The sequence below is a fragment of the Heteronotia binoei genome, chromosome 5 (assembly GCF_032191835.1).
Source record: "Heteronotia binoei isolate CCM8104 ecotype False Entrance Well chromosome 5, APGP_CSIRO_Hbin_v1, whole genome shotgun sequence".
NCBI classification, from domain to species: domain Eukaryota; kingdom Metazoa; phylum Chordata; class Lepidosauria; order Squamata; family Gekkonidae; genus Heteronotia; species Heteronotia binoei.
In genome coordinates, this window is record NC_083227.1 from 146,469,943 (window position 1) to 146,496,179 (window position 26,237).

At 43.5% G+C, this 26,237-nt stretch overlaps 1 protein-coding gene across 1 annotated transcript in view; it reads right to left on the reverse strand.

Annotated features, from left to right (window-relative positions):
- Window positions 1–19,348, reverse strand: part of JAKMIP2 (janus kinase and microtubule interacting protein 2) — a 194,418-nt gene extending 175,070 nt beyond the window's left edge. Inside the window, exon 1 of the mRNA XM_060240562.1 lies at window positions 19,159–19,348. The gene's annotated coding sequence lies outside the window, so the exon portion shown is untranslated. The remainder of the gene's footprint in view (window positions 1–19,158) is intronic.
- Window positions 19,349–26,237: the final 6,889 nt, after the last annotated feature.

Consider the following 26,237-nt stretch of genomic DNA (forward strand, 5'->3'; position numbering starts at 1 on the left):
GCCCTTTTTCCAACGCTATAATATCCTTTTTGAGGTGCGGTGACCAGAATGGTACACAGTATTCCAAGGGAGACCGCACCATCGATTTATACAGGGGCGTTATGATACTGACTGATTTGTTTTCAATTCCCTTCCTAATAATTCCCAGCATGGCGTTGGCGTTTTTTATTGCAATCACACACTGTCTTGACATTTTCAGTGAGTTATCTACCACGACCCCAAGATCTCTCTCTTGGTCAGTCTCTGCCAGTTCACACTCCATCAACTTGTATTTGTAGCTGGGATTTTTGGCCCCAATCTGCATTACTTTGCACTTGGCCACATTGAACCTCATCTGCCACGTTGATGCCCACTCACCCAGCCTCAACAGATCCCTTTGGAGTGTCTCACAATCCTCTCTGGTTCTCACCACTCTGAACAATTTAGTGTCATCTGCAAACTTGGCCACTTCACTGCTTACTCCCAACTCCAAATCATTTATGAACAAGTTAAAGAGCATGGGGCCCAGTACTGAGCCCTGCGGCACCCCACTGCTTACTGTCCTCCACTGCGAAGACTGCCCATTTATACTCACTCTCTGCTTCCTATTAATTAGCCAGTTTTTGATCCACAAGAGGACCTGTCCTTTTACTCCATGACTCTCGGGCTCCTGATTTCCTCCGATCAAGTAATTGATTTCCCACCTTTTGCTGCATGGCTACATTTTGATCTGTGGCTCCCTTCAATTCCCCCCTCTTCCTGATCTCAAGGGGAAAAAAGGTCAGGAAAATGTGGGAGAAATTGGAGGGAGTGTGAGTCAAAATGCAGCCGTGCGGCAACTCAACTCACTTGAGTCAGGGAAAGCAAAAGCCTGTGGGCGGAGCAACTGCTACTGTGGAATCAGTCTGTGTTTCTAGTGAATTAGGCTATGAATCTGCAACTTCATAATTGTACATATTTCAACTTATTCATTCTTTATGTGAAAGTTCTAATCTACAGGAAATTCAAATAAAATAAGAAATGTGCATCTGTTATTATATTTAATGTCAACAACAATTTTACGACAGGAAGTCAGCTACAGTGAAATCAAGAACCTTATTTCTCAGTCAGGGCTGGTGCCAGGCTTGCTGGCGCCCTAGACTGGGAAAGTGTGGGCCGCCCCCTCCCTCCCAGGCAATTTAAATCATGTGGGAGGGCACTCAGGAGCAGCTGCTGCTCTTCCCATGCCTGGGAAAGGTCCCACTGATCAGCTGATTGGCAGGGCCTTTAAATTTTACCCCGCCCCCACAGTCACCATGTACCTCTAGAGCTCCAGCAGGTTTAGAAAACTGCAAACAGGTCAATTTTTAAAATGTGTGCCTTTAAAGTTGAGCAGGAAGCAGTAAACAGGAAGCGCTTCATGGGGAAGGGTCAGCAGCAGTTTCATCAGAGCACAGACCCTCCGTTTATTTTGCTTTCATTTTCAGAGCAAGTAAAGTTGTGGAGGAACCAGAGCCAGTAAGTGTGAGTGTGAGAGAGAGGGAGGGGGCAGGGGATTTCCTGGTTTGGAGACCCTCCCACCCACTTTAGAAAGCAGGGGGGAATGTCTACTGGGCACTCTATTGTTCCCTATGGAGAACGATTCCCATAGGTAATAATGGGGAATTGATCTGCGGGTATCTGGGTATCTGGGGCTCTGGGGGGGATGTTCTTTGAGGTAGATGCACCATATTTGCAGCATAGCATCTGATGCCATTCCTCAGAACACCCTCCAAGTTTCAAAAGAATTGGACCAGGGGGCCCAATTCTATGAGCCCCCAAAGAAGGTGCCCCTATCCTTCATTATTTCTAACGGAGGGAAGGCATTGAAAAAGTGTGCAGTCCCTTTCAATGTGATGGCCAGAACTCCCTTTGGAGTTCAGTTGTACTTGTTCCAACCTTGCTCATGACTCCACCCCCAATGTCTCCTGGCCCCACCCCTAAAGTCTCCTGGCTCCACCACCAAAGTCCCCAGATATTTCTTGAACTGGACTTGGCAACCCTACCTGTTGACCAGCTGGTTTGCAGGGTCTTTGAATCATGTGGGAAGGACAGCAGCTGCTCCTGCCACACTTCCAGTGCAATTTGAATCACCAATGGGGGCAGGGGTGGCCTTCAAGCTGCGTGCTTGAATGCCGCTCTTGCTATCGATTCGAATTGCATGGGAAGAGTGGCAGGAGCAGCTGCTGCCCTTCCTGCACAATTTAAGGACCCTGCAGACCAGCTGGTTGGCTGGCTTTTTAAATGAAGGGGGAGGCTCACCCAGCTGCTTATGACAGCACTCTCGTGATTGGGAAAGGGCCCAGGAGCAACTGCCAGCCTCCCAGGCCCTGCCAATCAGATGATTGGTGGGACCTTTTCCAGGCAGGGGAAGTAGGCTTGCCAATCCCCAGGTCCCAGTGGGGGTTCCTCCGCTTTCCCAGTCTCCTTCCTGCCCCCAGTCAGCTGGCTGGCAGGGGGGGAAGCCCCGCCCCCAAAGCCACCATATGATTCCCCCCCCCCCCCCTTCGCAGGCTCCAGTCTCTGATTGAAAAGGCTTCCTCTTGGGATGGGGTGCCTGTGTTACTTGGAAGAAGTTGGCTGCAACTCATGAGTAGAGAGGCCAATCCCTCACTTCAGAGTCGCCAGAAAACAGGGGAGGGGGGAGAGGGGAGGAACGTCTGCTGAGCACTTCATTATTCCCTATGTGGAGATCGATTCTCGTAGGGTATAATGGGGAATTGATCTGGAGGTTTCGGGCGCTCTTGGGGAGCTGTTTTTTGAGTTAGAGGCACCAAATTTTCAGTATAGTATTTAGTGCCTCTCCCCAAAGTACCTCCCAAGTTTCAAAACCATTGGACCAGGGGGTCCAATTCTATGAGCCCCAAAAGAAGGTGCCCCTATCCTTCATTATTTCCTATGGAAGGAAGACATTTTAAAAGGTGTGCTGTCCCTTTAAATGTGATGGCCAGAACTCCCTTGGAGTTCAATTATGTTTGTCAAACCCTTGTTCCTGGCTCCACCCCAAAGTCTCCTGGCTCCACCCCCAAAGTCCCAGATATTTCTTGAATTGGACTTGGCAATCCTAACGGGAAGAGCACCAGCTGCTCCTAGGTGCCCTCCCACATGATTTAAATTGCCTGGGAGGGGGGGGGGTGGCCCCCACCCTCCCAGTCTAGAGTGCCCAATTTGGCACCCCCAGGGCCACGCCCTAGAAAACTGTGTAAGGTCACCTAGCAGGTACGCCAGCCCTGTTCCCAGTAAACCAGGTTAGGTTTGTAGTGGTTATCACAAATACTACATGTTTAATGCCTTTCCTTGCTGGAACCTTTTATTCCTTACAATGATGAAGTATGGAGAGCAATAAATCACATTAAAATCAATAGAACATTAATAAATAAAACAGCAATAAATAATGAGTGGGTTCTTTCTGTTTCAGAATCCTTATGACAGCCCAAGGATGCAAGCTGGCCCAACCTTCTTATTTGGTGATAAAGCTTTTTGAGTAGATGATTTATTTAGCCTCCAAGATGACTTTCTTCAGTTCGCTTAATGGCCTGGCATTGCTGAACATCAACTATTTTGTATTATGTGAGATGAAGGACAAATACTGAACTACAAGCGCATTTAGAAAAGCATGAGCAAAAATATCTACTAAGTCACTTCTGTAGTGAGAATTACAAGGTGCTTATTATAGAGAGGGAGATATGGCACGTTTCCATGAGGAGTCTGTGCAGATAGGAGAGACTGTATTAGGGTTGCCAATTCCCAAGTGGGGGCAGGGGATCCCCCGGTTTGGAGGCCCTCCCCCCGCTTCAGGGTCATCAGAAAGCGGGGGGGGGGAGGGAAATGTCTGCTAGGAACTCTATTATTCCCTATGGAGATTTATTCCCATAGAAAATCATGGAGAATTGATTCACGGGTATCTGGGGCTCTGGGGGGGGGCTGTTTTTTGTGGTAGAGGCACCAAATTTTCAGTATAGCATCTAGTGCCTCTCCCCAAAATACCCTCCAAGTTTCAAAAAGATTGGACCAGGGGGTCCAATTCTATGAGCCCCAAAAGAAGGTGCCCCTATCCTTCATTATTTCCTATGGAAGGAAGGCATTGAAAAGGTGTGCCATCCCTTTAAATGTAATGGCCAGAACTCCCTTTGGAGTTCCATTATGCTTGCCACAGCCTTGATCTTGGCTCCACCCCAACATCTCCTGGCTCCACCCCCAAAGTCCCCAGATATTTCTTGAATTGGACTTGGCAACCCTAGACTGTATTGCCATAGAATCTATGCTTTCGTCCGCAAAGTCTTCCTTGGTACTCCCCCATCCAAATACCAACCCTGCTTAGCATCTGAGATCTGACTGATGAGATCAAGCTACACTATACCATTCCACACATCCTACACTGTCAGTACACTATGTAATTTTTCTACAGTTAGCACAACCGTATACTGAGATATTGACTTGCAGAAGGAGTGATCAGTAGCCCTAGGTTGTCCATTAATATTTCCTCTTTTACTGGAATTTATTTATTTAATTTATATCCCGCCTCCCCGCCAAAGGCAGGCTCAGGGCGGCTCACAGATCAAGGGTCGACACAAGCACATTAGTGTGACCGATAAAATAAACAACAATAAAAACATAAGACATAAAACAATTTTATTGCATTATGAATATGTTGGTTCTAGATGACATTTAAACATATTTTTGAGCAATGTTTCCTCTAAGCTGAGTTAGTGTGAGCTAGTTCAGTTTTTAGTCTCCAGCTCACACATTTTTGTCTTAGCTCAGGAAAAATGGCCCCACATGAAACTAATTTATACAGGAGCTCATGACTTCAATGCCAATAGCTCACAAAGTAGAATTTTTGCTCACATGACCCCACAGCTTAGAGGGAACATTGCTTCTGAGTCTCAGGTGTTCTAAATGCAGTACTGCAGATATTGCTTTGATATTGTGTTCTTTTCCAATCCCACTAAATGGAAAGCTGAATAACTGATACTTGAAAATATTTCCTGGAATTATGGCATATCTCCAGATTACAAAGTCAATTTCTACTGGAGAAAATGGACGCTTTGGAGGGTGGACTTTGGGGGCATTGTAATCCACTGAGTTCCGTGTCCTCCCCAGGCTCCACCTCCAAGTCTCCAGGAATACCCCAACCTGGAGCTGGCAACCCTCCTCCTGCCTCTGGTCAGTGACAGGTCCTGGCAACCCTACAGCTATTCTATTACATGATGGTAACCAGAGCTGCTTATTAGGATTTTTGGTAGGGGTGATATATGCAAACCTCCACTCCCAATTGCTAGACATAGAGGAGGACATAATATGCTCTAGTGTGTATATAAGAATTTTCTCTGGTGTGAATTATCTTAAGCTTCCAAATTGCCAAATTCCTGAAGCATAAAGAGATACAAATTCTTTTTTTGTGGCGAAGGGAATGCAACTGAGAAATACCTGACCACATTATTGCCAGAGGTATGATAGAGCTACTTAGGCTTGTAATTGTGTTTGACCTGAGAAGACAGCAGTAACTAAGTCTTACTCGGTTGGGAATGGCTTCCACTGTTTAAGGGGGAAGCCCATATCTGTTTTGAATTAAGTGACATTATTTAGCAAGCTTTCATCCAAATTTGTCAATTAGAATCTTATCATTTGAATTGAGTCTAGCACTAAAGTCTCTCCTCCCCTTTAGAATCAGGTGTGCTGGAGTATCTAATAAAAGTTCTTCAATAAAAAAATTAAGAATAATTACAGCACCTTGCTATATCTGATCATTTTTGCTGGGGAGGGATATATACATTTAGTATTAGAAGAGACCCCATTTTGAAGTGTAGGAGGATAGCCATTGCCCATGGGTTTGAATTTTTTAGATGGATACATTCAATTTAAGCGATGTAGAGATTAGGATTCCTAAACCCCCATGAAGGGTTTTAGAGGTGGGGTTTGATGCAGTGTGCTGGAAGTGATATAGAGGGGTGAAGCTCAGGAAGTGACATCACTTGACCTTTGACTTGGAAGTGATGTCACTTCCTTGCTCCTGGCTCCACCCCCAAAGTCTCCTGGCTCCACCCCCAAAGTCCCCAGATATTTCTTAAATTGGACTTGGCAACCCTACTATTTAGTGGTAAAACTATCTTTACTATTTATTTTGATGTATAGGTAAATGAATTGTTTGAATCACATTCAGAGCTAATCGGCTTCATTTCACCAGACAAAGGCAAGAAGCATTTCTAACAAACACAAACTGCAATTTTAGTTTCAAATACAAGATCCATATGTAGTGGAAAGTGGCTTGACCCTAAACCAGCTCCATAGGTATTTTCACATATATTTCCTCAGGAATTTTTTCAGATAAAATCAAGATAAACATAAGAAAAACGCTGAATAACTAAGAGTTTCTCACAAAATATTAAATGCAAATAATTTTAAGAAAATCATATGGGTACAGCACTACACAAAGCCATTAATTAAATTTAAAACACACACACAAAAAACTTTTAAAAGTGCTTGACAACTAGTGACTATATATAGCCTCCCAAAAATTCACTTTTCAAGAAGGTCTAGTAATATCAGAATTTCCATTTACGCAGGACGAAAATACTGACCATTTTCCAATAAATTTATCATATTATAGGTAACCCATTATCTACAGTAAATGAAAAGTTTGATTCTCATCCGTGAGAACCTCTACAATGTCAAATATCAGGATTCATCACAAAAGCTCATTGTTTCCCATTCCCTAGCAATTTCTAGTCTAACAGCAAGCTTTTTGCTCAGTGACTTCCATAAATACCCAGTAAGGCCTATTTTTATGCTTTGAAAGAGTCTTAATTGACAAGCATAATACAGCCTTATAAAGCAATGCCAATACTTCAATAGCAATATTTAAAAATAAATAAATTCTAAACTCAGTCTAGCAGTTTCATTGTCGCAATGAAAACGTTTCAGAAGAAAACCCTGTCATGTTTTTAAGTCATTGGTAAAAATTAGCAGATAAAGTCTGAAATTAAAAACAAAAACAAACTTATGTCAAAAGTACCATTTCTACTGTTGCAATTTTTTATCCAACAAGGATAGGTTCTGCCCATCTTCATTGGGTAAGCTTTTCAGAACCTGAGGAATAATAAAGGACAAATCATTTTCTGATGATTAGCCAGAATGTACAACAGGACTGCTTGGGGCTATCCAAAGCCCTGGTAAAATTTGGCAAGCTCCATTTTGGAATTGCTTAAGAACAAAGGATTTTCTGCTAATTTAGTAAGTTTGGGACCTCGCTGTAGCAAAGTACCACACCAAATAGTGTGAGAGACTTCTTGACTAAAGGAAATGCCCTTTTGGTGTAGTGGTTAAGTGTGCAGACTCTTATCTGAGAGAACCGGGTTTGATTCCCCACTCCTCCACTTGCACCTGCTGGAATGGCCTTGGGTCAGCCATAGCTCTGGCAGAGGTTGTCCTTGAAAGGGCAGCTGCTGTGAGAGCCCTCTCCAGCCCCACCCACCTCACAGGGTGTCTGTTGTGGGGGAGGAAGGTAAAGGAGATTGTGACCTGCTCTGAGACTCTTTGGAGCGGAGGGCGGGATATAAATCCAATATCTTCTTCTTCTTCTTCTTAAATGCCATGTAAAATGTGATTTCCTTTGTAGAAGATTCATTCTTTTCTGAGCTTTTGGTTTGTCATGCTTGGCTTACTGTGCTGTTGCTACAGCACACGTGTATCAGATTTAAGGTCTAGATAATATAGGGGACCTTTTAACAAGACAGTTTTAGTATATTCTACCACACACACACACACACACATGCACCCTGGAAGATCTAGGCAGTGACAGTTTATGTACATTTTGATCCTTTGGTTCAGTGAAATGGAAAGGATGCAAGGCATGTTAGAAAAATCACTCTGTATTCCTGACCTGTCATATGATTTTATAATTATTCCTTTATAAAACAAAATATGCTAGGTTTTCAGATTTAAACAACAGTAATGATATTTTACAATATGATCCACATGCCAAAAATGCACTTTTTATCCTGAATGCCACAAAAAAGGAATCTAATGCTATTTGGATGCCTATCTACAGAACATTTGTGCTATAATAGCTGCCTTAGCACAAACACATTTCATTTGGCATAAAAGTTGTCATTGCCATCTATAGAAATTAATGGCTTTGTCCTGGTTTGAGTATCTGTCCACAGTAAGTATATATACACCAATAAAGCACATGGATTATATTGTAGTGGGATGAATAGAGTTGTGCATATTTTGCATTTTTGAATTATGAAGGTAAATTTGAAAGTACATGGATTGTCAAAAGCCACCAAGAAGTCTGTGCAGAATCTGCACTACTCAAAAAAACTGGACATTAAGTGTTCTGTATAGTTTCTCACTGCAATCTCATAGTTAACAGAGACAGAATAAATTATGTAGAATAAATACAGAATTGTAGGTAATCTTAATATTATAGGAGGGAGGGAGAACTGCAAAGGTTGGTAGTTTTTTTGTAATCAATGGTGGGTTGGGTTTTTTTTTTTAACAGTTTGCACAACTAGAGGACAGTAAAAAGTGGTAGATGAAATTAGGGTTGCCAATCCCCAGTTGGGGGCAGGGGATCCCCCAGTTTAGAGGCCTTCCTCCTGCTTCAGGGTTATCAGAAAGCTGTGGGGGTGAGGAATATTTGCTGGGCACTACATTATTATGGAGACTGATTCCCATAGAGTATAAGGGATAATTGATCTGTCGGTATCTGGGGCTCGGGGGGGGGAAGGTGCTGTTTTTTTGAGGTAAATGCACCAAATTTTCAGCATAGGATCCAGTGCCTCTCTCCAAAGCACCCTCCAAGTTTTGAAAAGACTGGACTGGGGGTCCAATTCTATGAGCCGCAAAAGGTGGTGCCCCATCCTTCATTATTTCTAATGGAGGGAAGGTATTTAAAAGGTGTGTATCCCTTTAAATGTGATGGGCAGAACTCCCTTTGGAGTTCAATTATGTTTGTCACAACCTTGCTCCTGACTCCATTCCCAATGTCTCCTGGCTCCACCTCCAAAGCCCCCAGATATTTATTGAATTGGACTGGCAACCCTAGATGAAATCTATGATGGTTGAGATTTAGCTTTTGGTCTGTTTTGCTTTGTCTCAATCTGAGCTTGCTTCTTCTACAAATGGCTTGCATCTTAAGCAACAAGAGCAGAGCAGAGCTATACAAACATCTTTCCTGCCCCTCCATCCTACGTCAATCTTCTCTGACCTTCAAAATTGCAGTCGTATGAATCACTGTCCCCCGACCCACAAGCTGTAGTGAGAGGGAGGAATTAGCAAAAATTGGCAAAAACCACCTTTCCATCTTCCACAAGCAGAAGTACCTAGCATGAATGAAAGTAAATGGCACAAACAGAAAGGAAAATCAGGATCCATGAATGATGAATAAGAGGGTTTTTTTTAACCGTTTATTAATACAAATCATTTAAATCCATGTGCAACTGCAACTTTAAAATTTGTTTTGCTTGTCCCTTGTTTTATGCAGGTTTTTATTCTTGGTGTTACTTTTGCTTTTTATTGGATCTTTTTATCATGCAGAAAGAAGCCCAATTCACATATATGTGTACCATGCATCACTTTTATGCCAAGCCTACTCTCCCTACATCCCAGTATCCTCTTGGCATGTCTTTTTTTTCTTTCTTGTCCATGTATACCCTGGTAATTGAGGGAAACAGAAATGGACTCTTATATTTTAGAAGTATTGATGATTTAAAATAAAAAGTCTGGTTCTGAAAAAAAAGATAAACAATCTCCCAAATCCCACCAAATATTTTAACTGTTTCATGCTTAGCTATTCCTTTGAAATTGACCTTTGTCCACCAGTCTGTGAAGAGTTGTGAAGTTCAATCTGAACAGCCAGGGAAGGTAAAAAGAGGCAATGTTTCAAGAAATTTTCCATCTGGGTGTGAGGATGTATTTATGAGATAAATGGGTTGAGACAGGCAGCTGGCAATAGACCTGCCCAGAATAACTGTAAAACCAAAGGCATCCTGATTTTCAAATTGTCCCTGTAGGATAGCAGTCAGTGATTTTGTGACACATGTAATAAAAGCAAACATTTAAACCTATCCCTTGGGTTCTTGTTTCTGTATGTTGTGTACAGAAGCAGGCTGGGAAGGCAGTAAGAAGTGAGCTGGAAGCTCCCCTCATTCAGTTTGTGAGAAACCCGATGCTTAGGCAAAAAATATTCTATTATTAATTATATTATGAAATAATTGAGTCCAACGCAGTGGTCTTATAGCCCAGTTCCAAATGAAGGTCCTAGGTATTTTTTTACTTTGTTTCAATTTTTTCTTCCACAGTGGTTAGGGCTCTTCAATCAATTTATATCCAGAACATCACTTGTATGTATGTCAATTGTCTGACGTCTTCAAAAAAAGAGGCTTGATTCCTTAGTTCATGCAAGAAATAAATAGGAGATAGAGAAGACTATTTCAAAGAAAAGTATATATTGCACAATAGCAGAATACCACCACTTAAGTTGCATAGAATTAATGTCCTGGATATAAATTGATTGAAGAGTCCTAACCACTGTGGAAGAAAAAATTGAAATGGAGTAAAAAAATACCTAGGACCTTCATTTGGAACTGGGCTATAAGGCCACTGCATTGGACTCAATTATTTCATAATATAATTAATATTAGAATATTTTTTGCCTAAGTGTCGGGTTTCTCACAAACTGTTTTAAACCGTAGCTCCCTTAATTTACCAGTTTAGGCTGAACGTGACAATAACCAGCATCTTTGGAAGCACCTATTGGTTACTTATAGGATACAAAGACATGTCAGATGCAGTTATGCAGCCCATATATAGCACTATAGTGCTACAGCAGGAGACCTCCTGCCCCTGGAGTTCCACTGCTGCGTGGCACAGCAGTGGAAGCAAAATGGGGGAACAGGGGTTGCCATCTAGGGATGCCAGTCTCCAGGTGGGACCTGGGGATCCCCCAGAATTATAACTCATCTCCAGGTTACAGAAATCTGGATACTTTGGGGGATGGACTCTATGTAGGGTTGCCTGGTCCTGCCTCCTCAGAATATAAACCGACAGAGTTTTGCCTCCTCCCTGGCAGGGGACTTTGGGAGGCATTCTTGGAAAGGGTGATGGCATCCCCAATGTGATGATATCACACAGAGAGTTTGCCACTGGAGTTCAGGCATCCCTCTGCTTCTTGCAAACAGCATTTAAAGGGTATCATTGAATACTGTTTGCAATAAGTGTGTCTGTTGGGGGAGGGGTGCATGTCCCTGAACTCCACACGGAAAATTCATTACTGGAGTTTAGGTGCCCCCCTCGTCTTGCAAATAGCATTTAAAGGGCCCCTTTAAATGTAGCTTGCAAAAAGCAGGAGCCACACATGCCTGAACTCCAAGTGGTGAATTCACCACTTGGAGTTTAGGTACATGGCCAGTGGCCACCTCTCTCCCTCTCCTGCAAGATTTAAAGGGCCTTCCAGCTGATCCATGGGCCATGTGCTCCCACAGATCAGCTGGAGGGCCCTTTAAGTCTTGCAGGAGAGGAGGGAGAGGGGAGGTGGTCACTCTTGAGGCTGGGGTTTCCCCACTGGCCAGCTGGGGGATCCCCTGCCCCCAACTGGGGACTAGTATTCCAAACTCTACAGCACTGTACCCCACTGAGGTCCCTGTCCTCCTCAGGCTCCATCCCTAAATCTCTGGGAGTTTCACAACTTGGATCTGGTGATCCTGCCCCGCCTTCCCCCATCCCCTGGCAATGCCTGGGGGAGATCTGGCAACTCTAGTGCCATCACAGCAATTAGATCCAGTCAGGTACCTGGAAATCATGTCAGATATAACTACAGTGCTCTAGCAATCTCCCAGTTGGCAATGTTGCAATATCACCTTGTTATGTGGCTGAAAGTTATGTTGCAGCATCACATGGTGTTTCAGAAAGCCTAGCTCTGCCCCTCAAACCTCCCAGATGGATCATCTCCCAGAACTGGCAGTGAAAACAAACTTAAACTACACAGTGCTTGTGTTGTATAGTGGTTAGTGTTTGACTAGGATCTTGAAGACGTGTATTCAAATCCATACTATACCAATGGGGGCTTGCTGGGTGACCTTTTACCAGTCATATACTCTCAACCTAACTCATAGAGTTGCTGTGAGAATAAAATTGAGGAGAAAAGAAGGATGGAAGCCACTCTGGATCCCCATTGAAGAGAAAGGTGTGTTATAAATAAACAAAAATAACATTTGGAACAAAATTAACATTTTGAAGTGTTGCACAAACATTAGCTCATTAATTGTCTTTGCAAGTCTTTTTAATGAATTAGGCACTATACTTCCTGTTTTATAGGCGGCAGAGAGATTAAGCAAACTGACCCCAGCCACAAAGATTGTTACCCTCAAAAATTACTGCTTCCACACTCTGTACTCAAAGCATTGGCTCTGTTTATGGAGAGCTGTTTGCAGATGACCTGCTGTAAAATATTATTTGGAGATTGTTCTTCCCTCAAGCTATGCTTAGAGGAGGAGGAAGAACCCATGTATCAGTGGAAATGTAAAGATGTGGTAGGTGAAGTACACAAAACAGAAGTTTGGGGCTGCCATGAACCCACCTGAGGTGGAATTCTCCTTCCCCATCAGGCCTTGCCTTCCATCACTCCATCACTCCAACCAATGACAGAAAGGACAAGAAATTACTGCCAATGATGGTATGCATCACTTCCTGGAAAATCTGGAAGTGACAGCCCACCTCTCTAGGAATTTCAGGAAACATAGGAAAACCGTAGTTTTTCCAGCAAATCCTAGAGAGGTGTGAAGACCCTTCCAGAATCTCCTGGAGAATCTTAGTGCAGGTTCAGAAGATTCTGTGGCCCACAAATACTCTGATTCCGTGGACTTCCCCTATGCCTTCCATCCAATCCCCTTTGTTCAGCCTGAAACCAAGGGAAATCAAAGCTGCATCATGTGGAATGAGGCCTCCTATTTCTAATAGCGCACAATACTTTATAGGTATTCTCCAGGTGCAGTTTGGAGATCTCCTGGAATTACAACTGGTCTCCAAGCTACAGATATCAATTCCTCTGGAGAAAATGGCTTCTATGCAGTGTGGGTAGGGTTGCCAACTCCAATTCAAGAAATATCTGGGGACTTTGGGGGTGGAGCCAGGAGACTTTGGGGGTTGAGCCATAAGCAAAGTTGTGACAAGCGCAATTGAACTTCAAAGGGAGTTCTGGCCATCACATTTAAAGCAACTGCACACCTTTCAAATGCCTTCCCTACATTAGAAATAATAAAGGATAGGGGCACCTTCTTTGGGGGCTCATAGAATTGGACCCCCTGGTCCAATTGTTTTGAAACTTGGAGAACATTTTGAAGAGAGTCATCAGATGCTATGCTGAAAATTTGGTGCCTCTACCTCAAAAAACTCCAGAGCCTCAGATACCCCCAGATCAATTCTCCATTATACTCTATGGGAATCGCCATAGGGATAATGAAGTTACCAGCAGGCATTTCCCTCACTCCCCCCCCCCCATTTCTGATGACTCTGAAGTGGGGAAGGGCCTGCTCCCACCTGGGGATTGGCATCTTTACTCACGAGTTGCTGAACTTCTAACTTCTTCCAAGTAACACAGAGCAACCAAAGGTTCAGGTTTACCTTTCCTATGTAAACGACCTCTGAAAAGATTGTGCAACCAACGGAGGGTCTGGGCTGCTTTCACAGCCACTGGGAGCAGCCATGTTGTTCTGCCCCCACCCACATTCAGCCTTAAAGACACAGACACACCATCCGAAGAGGAAGCCTTTCCAAGTGGAGTCTGAAGCCTCCGGAGGTGGAAAAGCACATGGTCGCTGTGGGGGCAGGGCTTCCCCCTGACAGCCAGCTGACTGGGAGCAGGAAGGAGCCTGGGAAAGAGGGAGAACCCCCACTGGGACCTGGGGATTGGCAAGCCTAAGTGTGGACGAATGGCAGTATATCCTGCTGAGGTCCCTCCCTTGAATCTCCAGGAATTTCCCAAACTAGAGTTGGTATCCCTGCTTGCGCAAAGAGAGATAAAATATCTATCCGCAGGCCTGTTTGGCCATGCTATGGATGGAGCCAGTGTGTCACTGCATGCTCCATGAATAAATAATTTGATCATGTTGGGTGTTATATTGGGTTACTACTTTTGCAGTATGGATAGGCAAGTCTGATACTCTGATTCCATCCTGTTGGACAAAGTGTGCTTGCACACAAAAGCTCACATCCTGAATAAAACTTTGTTGGTCTTAAAGGTGCTATTTGACTCTAATTATGCCAGCATACTATTTGCCCATGCTATGAATCTCTGGTATGCTGCATTAGCATGCAGATTAGCTGTTTATAGGGGGTGTGGGCATGTACATGGATAACTTTTTGCTGAATGGCCAGCATCACATTTAAATCAGATCTAAATTTTCCACTCTATCTTCCAGATAGTGTTTTGTGTGTGTGTGTGTGTGGGGGGGGGGTTGCTGCAAATAAACAGTTCACATAGGTCTCTCAAATGGTGTCTGTTGTTGCTGTTCCCTCAATTTAATACTTGGCTTCAGTGATGTGAATGGTCCCTAAAATATTATGTACACCAGACTAGACGCTCTGCATAACCTCAGACGAAAACTAGGAATTTATTTTTAGACGCATGATTTTTTTTTTTAAAAAAAATAGCACTAGCCAGTTATGACAGTGGATATAATTATTTCTTATAATATGCCTGCTATAAAATTATAACAACATAAACTGCGTTAATATAAAGCTGATTGTGATGGGAAATGTTGGGGTGTCAAATTTGGTTTCTGATTTTATTCCAGTACACAGTTACACAATTTCAGTGGTAAGGGTCTGAGACCGACACAATTTTCAGTATAAATGAGTGTTTCCAGGCCTTTTGGGGGGGTAGAAAAAGCCCAGCAGGAACTCATTTGCATATTAGGCCACACCCCTGGATGTCAAGCCAGCCAGAACTGTGTTCCTCTGCGTTCCTGCTCATAAAAAGCCCTGAGTGCTTTTATAAAGCAACATGTGAAAACTGAATTGTTAGCTAGCATATAATGAAATAAAGTAAAGGTAGATCATAGGAACTTAATCCTGATTCTCAACTTTGCTAGAAATTTTACATATTGTTTCTTTGAAGTGATTAACACAAATGTAATTATTCCTTGTAATAATGAAAAAAAACCCCATACATTTTCCTGCTGGATGGTAGTCTTAATAATATAAAAAGGTCAGAGTAAAGGGATGACCTCTCACTAATGTTTTCTCTTCTCATTAAACAGAAACCAATTAAGCAAGACCTGCATTGGCCATTGTCAAAAGAAATAGCTGCAATAATAGTGCAAATGCTTGGCATTCCATTCACATGCAATGAGGGCAAATATGGATACAAATAGTCCCACTGTGAGAAGATCACTTTGCTTTGGGCAACTAACCCTGCTGCTCTGTTTGCAGAACAGTATAAACTGGGTAGCCTGGTTTCACAGGAGAATTTACCTGTGTGACTTTGCGTAGGCTCAGCATCTTTTATGAACTGGGCCACTGCATGTGGGAAGCAGCTGGATGTGCAGCATTAGCACACCAGTACAATGTCCTTTCTGACTTTGGATCTTTGCATGCAGATCTTTGCTATGGTAGGGTTGCCAACCCTGAGTTGAGAAATTCCTGGAGATTTGGGCGCTAGAGCATGGGATGGCAAGGTTTGTGAAGGGGCCTCAGTGGTGTATAATGCTGTACCATCCACCCTCAAAGGTACCCGTTTTCTCAATTGGAAACTGATCTCTGCAGTCTGGAGATCAGTTGAAATTCTAGGAACTCTCCAGGTCCCACCTGGAGGTTGGCAACCTTAGGACAAGGATTCCATTTAAGTGAAACATTGAGTATATGCAAAGTTGCATGGGAAAGTTCTTCTTGCCTGAGCATCACTTTTAAATCCCATGTGTGCTTTGTGGACTTAAGCAGGAGGAGGGTTACCCCTAAAAAGACAAAGGTAGTCCCTTGGGCAAGCACTGAGTCGTTATTGACCCATGGAGAGATGTCACATCATGACGTTTTCTTGGCAGACTTTTTATGGGTTGGTTTGCCATTGCTTTCTCCAGTCATCTACACTTTACCTCCAACAAGCTGGGTACTATCAAAGATTTCAGGTTTTCACGGCTGGTAACATCATTAGGGTTTGTAGAATCTTTCGGGATCAAGTGCCGTGTTCTACTGGAGAAAGTTTTCCTTCCAGACGTTTCGTTCTCAGCTGCGGAGAACATCCTCAGTGGCATTGCAGCTGGGTACTCATTTTACCAACCTTGGAAGGATGGAAGGCTGAGTCAACCTTGAGCCGGCTCCCTGAACCCAGCTTCCGTCAGGATCAAACTCAGGTCATGAGCAGAGTTTGGACTGCAGTACTGCAGCTTACCACTCTGTGCCACAGGGCTTCTAGGGTTACTATTTACATACACAGTAAATAGTAACAACAAAAATGAGTAAATTTAGAACAAGGCTTATTGTACTACAATGGGATTCCTTCTCTGCCAATGCAGCTGTTATTAACACTTATTTCATGACCACAATAACAAAGAAAAGGTTGGCCATTTACTCTACTAAGAGTATTAGCTTCCTGGCCATGAAGCTGAATCAACCATTATGTGTATGATATGGTCAGAATACATTGGACCGTAAGGGGGACCTTTAAAAGGCATGATAAGACATGCGGGCCTTTCATTTGACATCTCTGCTGTAAACTATCCTGTGTTACCACACTGTGTCTACGAAGAAAATGCACATTTTTTTTTTTGCATAAGAAAACATTCTGGGTTTTTAAAAAGGAATTCACCATCAGCACAGCACTCAGTTAACACAGTTGCCCCTACCCCCAATCTAGTAGCAAGCAATAAACTGAGCAACTGATAAAACTGTATAAGGAAGTGCTGCTATTGCCAAAGGATGCCATTTTGGATCTCTTTCCCATGAGAATACCTCAGTAACGACATTTTGCCTTGAGATGTTAGACAGCTTTACTTCCTGAAGTTCCATATTCTCCTGATGCCAACCCAAGATCACCCATACACGCTTCTATCTACAATTGCAACAGCAGCATCTCCACTTTGCTGCACAGCCCTTCCACCATCAATGATCACCAAGTCACAAGAAACAGCTGCCAGAGCTGGATGCTTGTTACAATCTCAGAATTCCACACAGCAAGCCTAGTAGTAACATTTGCGGCACTTGAGAAGAATCACATTGGATAAATGATAAATATTGGGGCTTCCGGCCTGTTTCACAGCTATTTTCTCACACAGCACTCAATCAATAGAAAACTGCAGCCAGTCCTGCTTATCTGTGAAGTATGATACATGTACTTTCAAATATAATTGTCTTAAGGGAAAATGTATAATCTTTGAACTGGAAATGAAAAACAGCGAAAAATTGATTGTATGGAAATCAGCACACATCTCATGGACAACCACTGTGTCACTAGTATATCTTGTGGTTATCGTATCCCTGGCTCTGAACAAATTCTAAATGTAAGAAACTATCATCATTGTAGACAATTTTATCGTCCTTGGACTCAACACCCTGACATTGTCAGGACAGACAGTTTCTCTGAGGCAAAAATATTGATAAAGAAAAGCCTCTTATGATTATAGGCCTCCCCCCCCCACCCCCGCCATTAGCTCTGGATTAATGAAACAGATCCAAACGGAAATGAATTAGGGCATTTTTAAAGTGTTCCTTAAAAAAGGTAAAGGTAGTCCCCTGTGCAAGCACCAGTCGTTTTGTTCCTTATCCATAGATTAAAAAACCTTACAATTTCTAATGAGAAACCAAGTGGACATTTGTTGATCTGGTCGACTCATGGTAATCAAAAATGATAATGGCTTAAGCAGGGTATCAAAACTATGAAACATACAGTTGTCTATTGTATCGTCCTGTTATAATTTATCTGATTCAGCACTGCATACATGCATGTCAGTACCTAAATCCAGACATATGGGTTTTTCCTAGCTTTCTACTGGTGGAATAAAGATGAGACAACTCTCCAGAATTTCTGTCTGTACTATAACACATTATAATAAATAATAAATGATAATTCGGTATTGACATAAATACACACATACATGTAGGTGTGACTATTTAGAAAAATAACCAAAGCCAGAATTCCTGAATGAAACTGGTTATTCTTATCATTATAACCTACTTTCTAAGATGAAATGTGCATTCAGGTAGAATTTAACCTACTAATTAAACATCTAGAACTGAGGATATAATACTTCAGACTATAAAACATCCAAACAGAGAGTCAAATATGAATGCTATTATAAAGGTAAATAAGGTGCATATTCAGTATCTTTGTATCTCATTTATAGCTATGACAGGTTGTGAATTAGGATTTAGAGCTATATAGCATACCAAACAAATGATATGGATCTGTCCTAAGCAGCTGTAAGGAAGCCATAGGACCATAAATCACTCATGCCATCCAACTGAAATGCATTGTCAGTCAGTTGCAACGAAAACAGCACATGGACTTATCACACAGACCCACAAAGAGGTCCAGATGTCTATAGAATATGCATGTATGCACGCACACACACACGCACTGCACCCAACTCAAATCGTTAAGCAGTACATTAAAACTATACAGGATGATACCTATGCACCTCCACTGATTATACATATCCACAGATCATGCATGGATGAAATCCAACAGTGCCTGTGTTTATATATGGTTTTGCTGCATCTAATTATGCTACTTCAGTAAGGCCCAGCCCCATTTGGGGGCAGTTACAAGAACGAACCCAAAGCTTTCAGCTTTTTTTTAAACAATCCCCTGCAATTTCTAATTGACAGTTATTTTCAGGCTATCTCATTTTGCTATGGACAGATGAGCGTTCCACACTCTGTATCTTCGCTAAGAGGATGGCGAAGATTTATCTTGGAGCTACATTTTCCTACTGACTTCTAATCAGCCTTCGTCCCTCTCCATCTTCCTTTTCCCCTTGCTTTCACACAACCCCCCCCCCCCCACCCTTCCCAGCAGCTCCAATGAAAGTCATTGTTAGCACACGCTTCTGATGCTAATACCCAGTACCACACAGCAGAGATTCACCCCCACTCAATGAACATGATCATTCCTAACAAGCAACAATAGCGAAACGCCAGTGCTTCTTCATTGCTCGTGCTCACCATGTCGAAACCAAGGGAAGATGCTGAAAGGCGAGGGATGGGCAAGCTGAATCCATTTTCTCTTCTCCTGAGGTTGCTTCAGAACACAACATCAGCAGCTGTTCTCTCCCTCTCGCCTTTGGTTGGTGATGCTGAAGCTGGAAACCACCCACCAGCAATAGCCGGAGCCTCAGCCACCTCCCTCTTGGAGGAGGAGGTTGATGAGCTCATGGAGGAGAGAGCCTGGAAATTGCAGCATGCACCGCCTCCTCCCCCTCCCCTGCTGCGGTGCTTAGCTCTCCCTGGGCACCATGGCAACGGCTATAAAAGATGGAGAGGAAGCAAGGAGATGGGGGGGAGGAAAAAAAGAAAGATGCAGGCTTTTCCCAGAGAGGGAAAACAGCTTTTGACAGGCATGCAAATCACAACAGAAGCTGCTATTATTGAGGGGGGGGGGGAGGGAGAGAGAGAGAGAAGGAGGGTGGTTTTCTCACCCAGGCGGTTCAGGGCAGGGCTTCATACACACTCCACGTGTCCTTGTAATGGGAACCTTTTTTCTTACCAAGACCTGAGCCCAGAGCCCTTACATTAGCAAAGTCTTTTCTGCAATGAGAAATGCGGGTTAAATAGAGCTGTAGAAAAGTCAGACTGAAGGACATTGTCATTATGAAGCTTTAAGGACTTGTCACCAGTGCAGTTCAATGCATCTTTCCTTGCTGCCTTAAAAAAAAACAGAATATGCAAATATGGGTGTTAAATAGCATGAATTCCTCTATACCTATTACAAAACATAAAGCTTATCTCACTCCTGGTAATTTCTGATATTCCTGCAACATGTTTCCCCACCCCCCCTCCACACAATCACTGTGAAATAAATATGCATCTTACTATAGCGCAGCAGCTGTGGCATGTATCTTCCATGGCCTCTTTGCCAATAAATACCAGTTTAAAGAACATTATGACTACTTGGCTGTTTCAGTACCCGCTGGCGTTTTGGATAAATTGGCTGCATTGTGCAGTGCTTTCTGCTTTCAGCGCCATGGTCATTGAAAGGCACTACACTTTTAAGGGTTTTACTGCCAAGTTAAAATAATTACACCTGAGTGTTAGCACATCACTTCACAAATACAGTGCCATTTTTAATCAACATTCTTCGTGCAGAAACAATGGATTCAGAGTTAATAGATGTTTAATAGTTTTAAGTATCTAAACTGTTAATCAATAGTTAAGAGTCCTAGTGATTAGTACATTGCAGAGAACCATGTCTAACTCAAAATTGCAATGTGCGATATCCATTGCTGAACATCTAGTGTAAGCACATGTGTGTATAATATATATCTACATATGCATTGCAAAGGTGAGGTGTCACCACATAAAATGATCTGTCTCTAGTTACCCCTGCCTCAGTTCTGAAGGTGGGGGCACAAATAAAAGGATTAAAAACTATTTTCATTTTATTTGATTTATATTCCACCCTACCCCACTAAAGCGGGCTCAGGGCGGCTCACAACATAAAAATTCTAACAATAAAATTCAAGAATTAAAATACAATAATAATTTACATAATTAAAACAACTAATATATCAATACATCAAACAGTCTCAGTGTGCTATCTTATAGTCTTCCGTCAGAATATTTCAATATTTAAATGTTTCAATGCCGGTCAGTTATAAGCCAACCGGAAGAGGACTGTCTTACAGGCCCTGCGGAACTGCCCAATGTCCTGCAGGGCCCTGACCTCTTCTGGTAACTGGGTCCACCAGCAAGGGGCTGTGATCGAGAAGGCCCTGTCCCTAGTTGACTTCAACCGGGCCTCCTTTGGCCCGGGGATTACAAGCAGATTTCTAGAGCCAGATCGCAGCACTCTCTGGGGAACATATGGGAAGAGACAGTCCCTAGGTACCCTGCCTTTCCTGCAGCTTCATTGGTTTTTATACAACATATTGAATTATAACATTATATACGTAGCATATGATGCTGTCATTTATTATGACCACTATCAGGTGGAATATGCAGGAGACATTGCAGTAATTCTTTAGCTCTTTTCAGTCAGGGAGGATGTGCTACTGGTGATCTTCTTGATACACATGACTACCATTTTGTCTGGAATACACATGTATTTTCAGCCTTGGTAGACATGTACCAGCATGCCATGACGTCTAGAAAATGTCAAACTAAAGGATCCTGAGGGCTTTCATGTGTGTGTATTGAGGTTTAAATTAAACAAATTTTAGCAGAAGGGGATCCAACCCCCCTTCACACATAGTGGGGTACCTACTTGCTCCAGGATGGGGAGAGAGAGCCAGTTTGGTGTAGTGGTTAAGTGTGCGGACTCTTATCTGGGAGAACTGAGTTTGATTCCCCACTCCTCCACTTGTACCTGCTGGAATGGCCTTGGGTCAGCCATAGCTCTGGCAGAGGTTGTCCTTGTAAGGGCAGCTGCTGTGAGAGTCCTTTCAGCCCCACCCACCTCACAGGGTGTCTGTTGTGGGAGAGGAAGGTAAAGGATATTGTGAGCCGCTCTGAGACTCTGAGATTCGGAATGGAGGGTGGGATATAAATCCAATATCTTCTTCTTCTTCCCTCCTCCTGCAGAGTCACTGCCTGTCTGACAATTGTGGCTCCAGCTCTGGCTCTCCCCTTCTTTCTTCTCCCTAACCCTCAGAGGGGGATCCCACCCTTCCCTCTGCTGTGGACCAGTTATTCATTGGGCAGCCCACAGCTGCAGCACCACACCTCCATCTGCTTGGCTGATGTTGCAGCAGCAGGGGGGAGTGGCCTGTAGCAAATCCCACTTCCCCCACCTGCCTGCCAAGCTCAAGTGAATGGTCCTGGTCTTCCTCCCTTATCCTTAGTAGCAGTGGCTTCCCCTCCCCCTCCTGAGCAAGGCAGGTGGGGAGTCTGGGGACTGGAAGCTCAAGATGCTCCTTCTCCTCTTACCTGACCACTGACTGGTGGAGGGACTGTTGTTGACAGCTATGTCCAAGTGTGTGGGCTCAGCTGCTTCTCCTCCTTCTCCCGTCCCTGTTCAAACTAAGCATATAGATCTTGTGTGTATTAGTACAGGGAACACTCTTCCCTTTAGGAGGATTTAAAAGTCCCCTCCATTTTTTTTTGGCCTTCATATTTTTCTGCAAACCTGAGGAATCCCTTTGGTTTGTAGAAAAAAAATGTCTCCCTTTTGACCCTGACCCCATTAGCTGGCTCTATGAACCTGCACAGGTAACAGATTCAGAATTAGATATACTGAATCACAATATATGGGACTTCTCATGGAGTGTGCCTGACATCTCCTGTGTTAAGTGCCAGACTTACTTTGTGTTATCTACTGTTCAGAGCTGCTGAGTAACACTGAATAATAATCCCTTAAAGTCCATCCATCACTCTCTATTATACCCACTGAAGTTCATCACTCTTCTCTTGTGAAGAGGCACTGAAACAGTACATCGTTTCTTTAAGTTAAAGTCCATGTCTTGATCTGTCACTTTCCCACAAGAGTTTAGCAATGATTTAACGACTTTCCCCCGAGGGTTAGCTTTGTCAAGTAGGTCATGCTGTCTTGGAACTTGCAGGGATGGGAGTGACCTCAGCACCTGAAGGCTTGTTATCTTTTGTGTGTCTTATTACAGTCCCAATCCAGAATGCTGTGGGTGGTTGTGTTCTGCTACCTGAATGGCGTTTGAATCACAAAAGAGGTCTGTAAAAATTCCCATTCAAGAGAGAAACTGGACAACATTTGCCCCACTCATTGAAAAGGCCATCCCGTTTTACAAAACTTATCTCCTTATTGAAAAATGAAATGTGTGGATTGGTCCTAACAGACTGATTCATAGAGAACTGATTCTCATTATGTTTGGTGGCTGGTCAGTTGTGGGTTCCCTTGAAGCTGGCCATGCAATTTGTGCACTTTTGCTGGTTTAATTTCCTATTAGCATACAAAGAAGCTTGTAAACAACCCCCCTCTGTGATGGACTGCACTTTTAAAACGTTTAGAGGTGTTGTACAAACAGCTAAGAAGGAGCCCCATGGTGCAGAGTGGTAAGCTGCAGTACTGCAGTCCAAGCTCTGCTCCTGAGTTTGATCCCGGTGGAAGCTGGATTCAGGTAGCTGGCTCAAGGCTGACTCAGCCTTCCATCCTTCTGAGGTTGGTAAAATGAGTACCCAGCTTGCTGGGGGTAAAGTGTAAATGACAGGGAAGGCAATAGCAAACCACCCCATAAAAAGTCTGCCAAGAAAATGTTGTGATGTGATGTCACCCCATGGGTCAGTAATGACTTGGTGCTTGCACAGGGGGCTACCTTTACCTTTTTACAAACAGCTAAGGACTGCGCAGGGTTAATTCTCCACAGAAACAGAGAGCCTTGAGTAACTCCCTCTGGAGGCTGAGGCTAAGAGGCAGCATCTAGTTCTTCTCTTCCAACAGAAAATACAGATTCTGCACAAATAAAACATTTGCTACGAAGTACTTCTTACAGAGTGTCCCTGAGTTTATCTCAGGGGGTTCAGAGAGGAAGATTATATAGTCTCTCTTTTTATTCAGTGACATTTATTGACAGAAACACTTATGGCTTCCTGGCTTTAAGCAACTAGATCGATACACCTATAACAGGTACACTCACAACATACCTAATTTCTTGGTTTCCAATGGTGCCATTTCAATTTGCCCAATAATGTGAAGCATGAATGTAGCAAACCAATGTTACTGGATTTATATAATGTAGGGAGATGGGGTTGGCTGCAATCTCTGTTGAACATTTACTTGATGGCAAGCCCGGGTGACAAGTGAAATGGCCTTTAAACTAGCATCTTAAGGATGCAATCCAATATACCAGGGGTGGCCAACGGTAGATCTCCAGATGTTTTTTACCTACAACTCCCATCAGCCCCAGTCATTGGCCATGCTGGCTGGGGCTGATGGGAGTTGTAGGCAAAAAACATCTGGAGAGCTACCGTTGGCCACCCTTGCAATATACTTTATTTGGGAATGTCCCGTCATACTCCATTGGACTTAATTAGTAAGCATAGGATCATGCTGTAAGTCTCTTGGTGGTGTTGGTGTAAGTATCACTCTTTTCTGCATGAACTGTTTTCATGGAACATTGTGTTGGCTCTGAATGAAGGACCAGTTGGCGCCATGATCTAACAAATAAACATTCAGATTAATGGCAAATGTATAATGTGAACTGGCTTCACAATCATAAGTGGACCTTTAGGTAAGGGAGTGTACAGCCCAGCCTGAAAACATACCTGACCTCTTGCAGTCCAAGAAGATGAAGAAGATATTGGATTTATATCCCGCCCTCCACTCCGAAGAGTCTCAGAGCGGCTCACAATCTCCTTTACCTTCCTCCCCCACAACAGACACCCTGTGAGGTGGGTGGGGCTGGAGAGGGCTCTCACAGCAGCTGCCCTTTCAAGGACAACCTCAGCCAGAGCTATGGCTGACCCAAGGCCATTCCAGCAGGTGCAAGTGGAGGAGTGGGGACTCAAACCCAGTTCTCCCAGATAAGAGTCCGCACACTTAACCACTATACCAAACTGGCTCTCCTGCAGTCTCCTGCAATCCACTGCAGCCTCACTGCTAAGCTGCAAGCCGAAGAACAGAACCAGAATCTCAGGCAGTCTATCATAAATGCTAGCCCAATTGTTGACTGCTCTTGTTATAAAACCAAGGGCCGCTCAAATTAGTCTAATAGCAAAAGGGAACAGCGACCCTGTTATTCTGCTGTATCAGATGTTTCCCCTTAGGTCTTGTTGGGTATAATGAGATTTGGATCCTACTGCCCATTGTTCCTAAGTTCCCAAGCTCAGTCCTTCAGACTTCAATGAACCAGGCAGGAACACCATTGGGTAACACATAGATTCACATACATAACATCCTCCAAGGTCTGAGAACATAGGTCTTTCACACTTCCTCTTACTTGATTCTTTTAACTGGAGATGCTGGGGATTGAGCCTAGGACCTTCTGCATCCAAAGGAGCTGCTCAACTACTGAGCCACGGCCCCTTACCATGTGTTTGAAAGACACTCTAGCTTGAGTCCCTAGCTAACGTTACATATACCTGCCTTAGTTGTGACTGAACACTTGAGAATGGCTAAGCCTGCGTCAGTTAAAACCATTATATAGGATCTTCCAAGAAACAAAATGTGACTGGTGCCTCCCGCTCTTCACTTCCCTTAGGTCCTTAAAGAGCTGATGATAGAAAGAAACTCTCCTGTGCATCCTTGTGATGGTGGTATAGTGAAACGTGATCTTGAACTGGGACCAAAGAAGAGGAGACATCAATTTTCTCTAGGCTTCCCAACCCTCCTGCCCTGGCTGGGGACTCCCGAATTTTCAGCCTCCTCCCCCGCTCTTAAAAAGTCTGGGGGCGGGGAGGAGAGAGAACATACCTGCAGGAATCATGTTTTACAGCTTGGGATCCGTTTTTAAGGCTGCACAGGAAACAGGAACGGCCCTTTAAGGCTGCACAGGAAACAGGAACGGCCCCTCCCTTTCTTTTCCTGTGCAGTCTTACTTTCTTTTTCACAGCCAGCAAATTCTGCTGGAAGAAGACCAAGTAAGGTGAGTGTTTGTGTGTGTGTGAGAGAGAGAGGGAGGGGGCAGGGAGGGGGGAATTCCCTGGTATGGAGGCCCCCCCCTTTAGAAAGCGTGGTGGGGGGAAGGAAATGTCTACTAGGCACTCTATTATTCCCTATGGAGAACGATTCCCATAGAGAATAATAGGGAATTGATCCATGGGTATTGGGGGCTCTGGGGGAGCTATTTTTTTTAGGTAGAGGCACCAGATTTTTAGTATAGCAGCTAGTGCCTCTCCCCAAAATACCCCCCAAGTTTCAAAAATATTGGACCAAAGGGTCCAATTCTATGAGCCCCAAAAGATGGTGCCCCTATCCTTAATTATTTCCTATGGAAGAAAGGCATTTAAAAAGGCATGCTGTCCCTTTAAATGTGATGGCCAGAACTTCCTTGGAGTTCAATTATGCTTGTCACATCCTTGTTCCTGGCTCCACCCCCAAAGTCTCCTGGCTCCACCCCCAAATTCCCCAGATTTTTCTTTAATTGGACTTGGCAACCCTAATTTTCTCACATCACAAA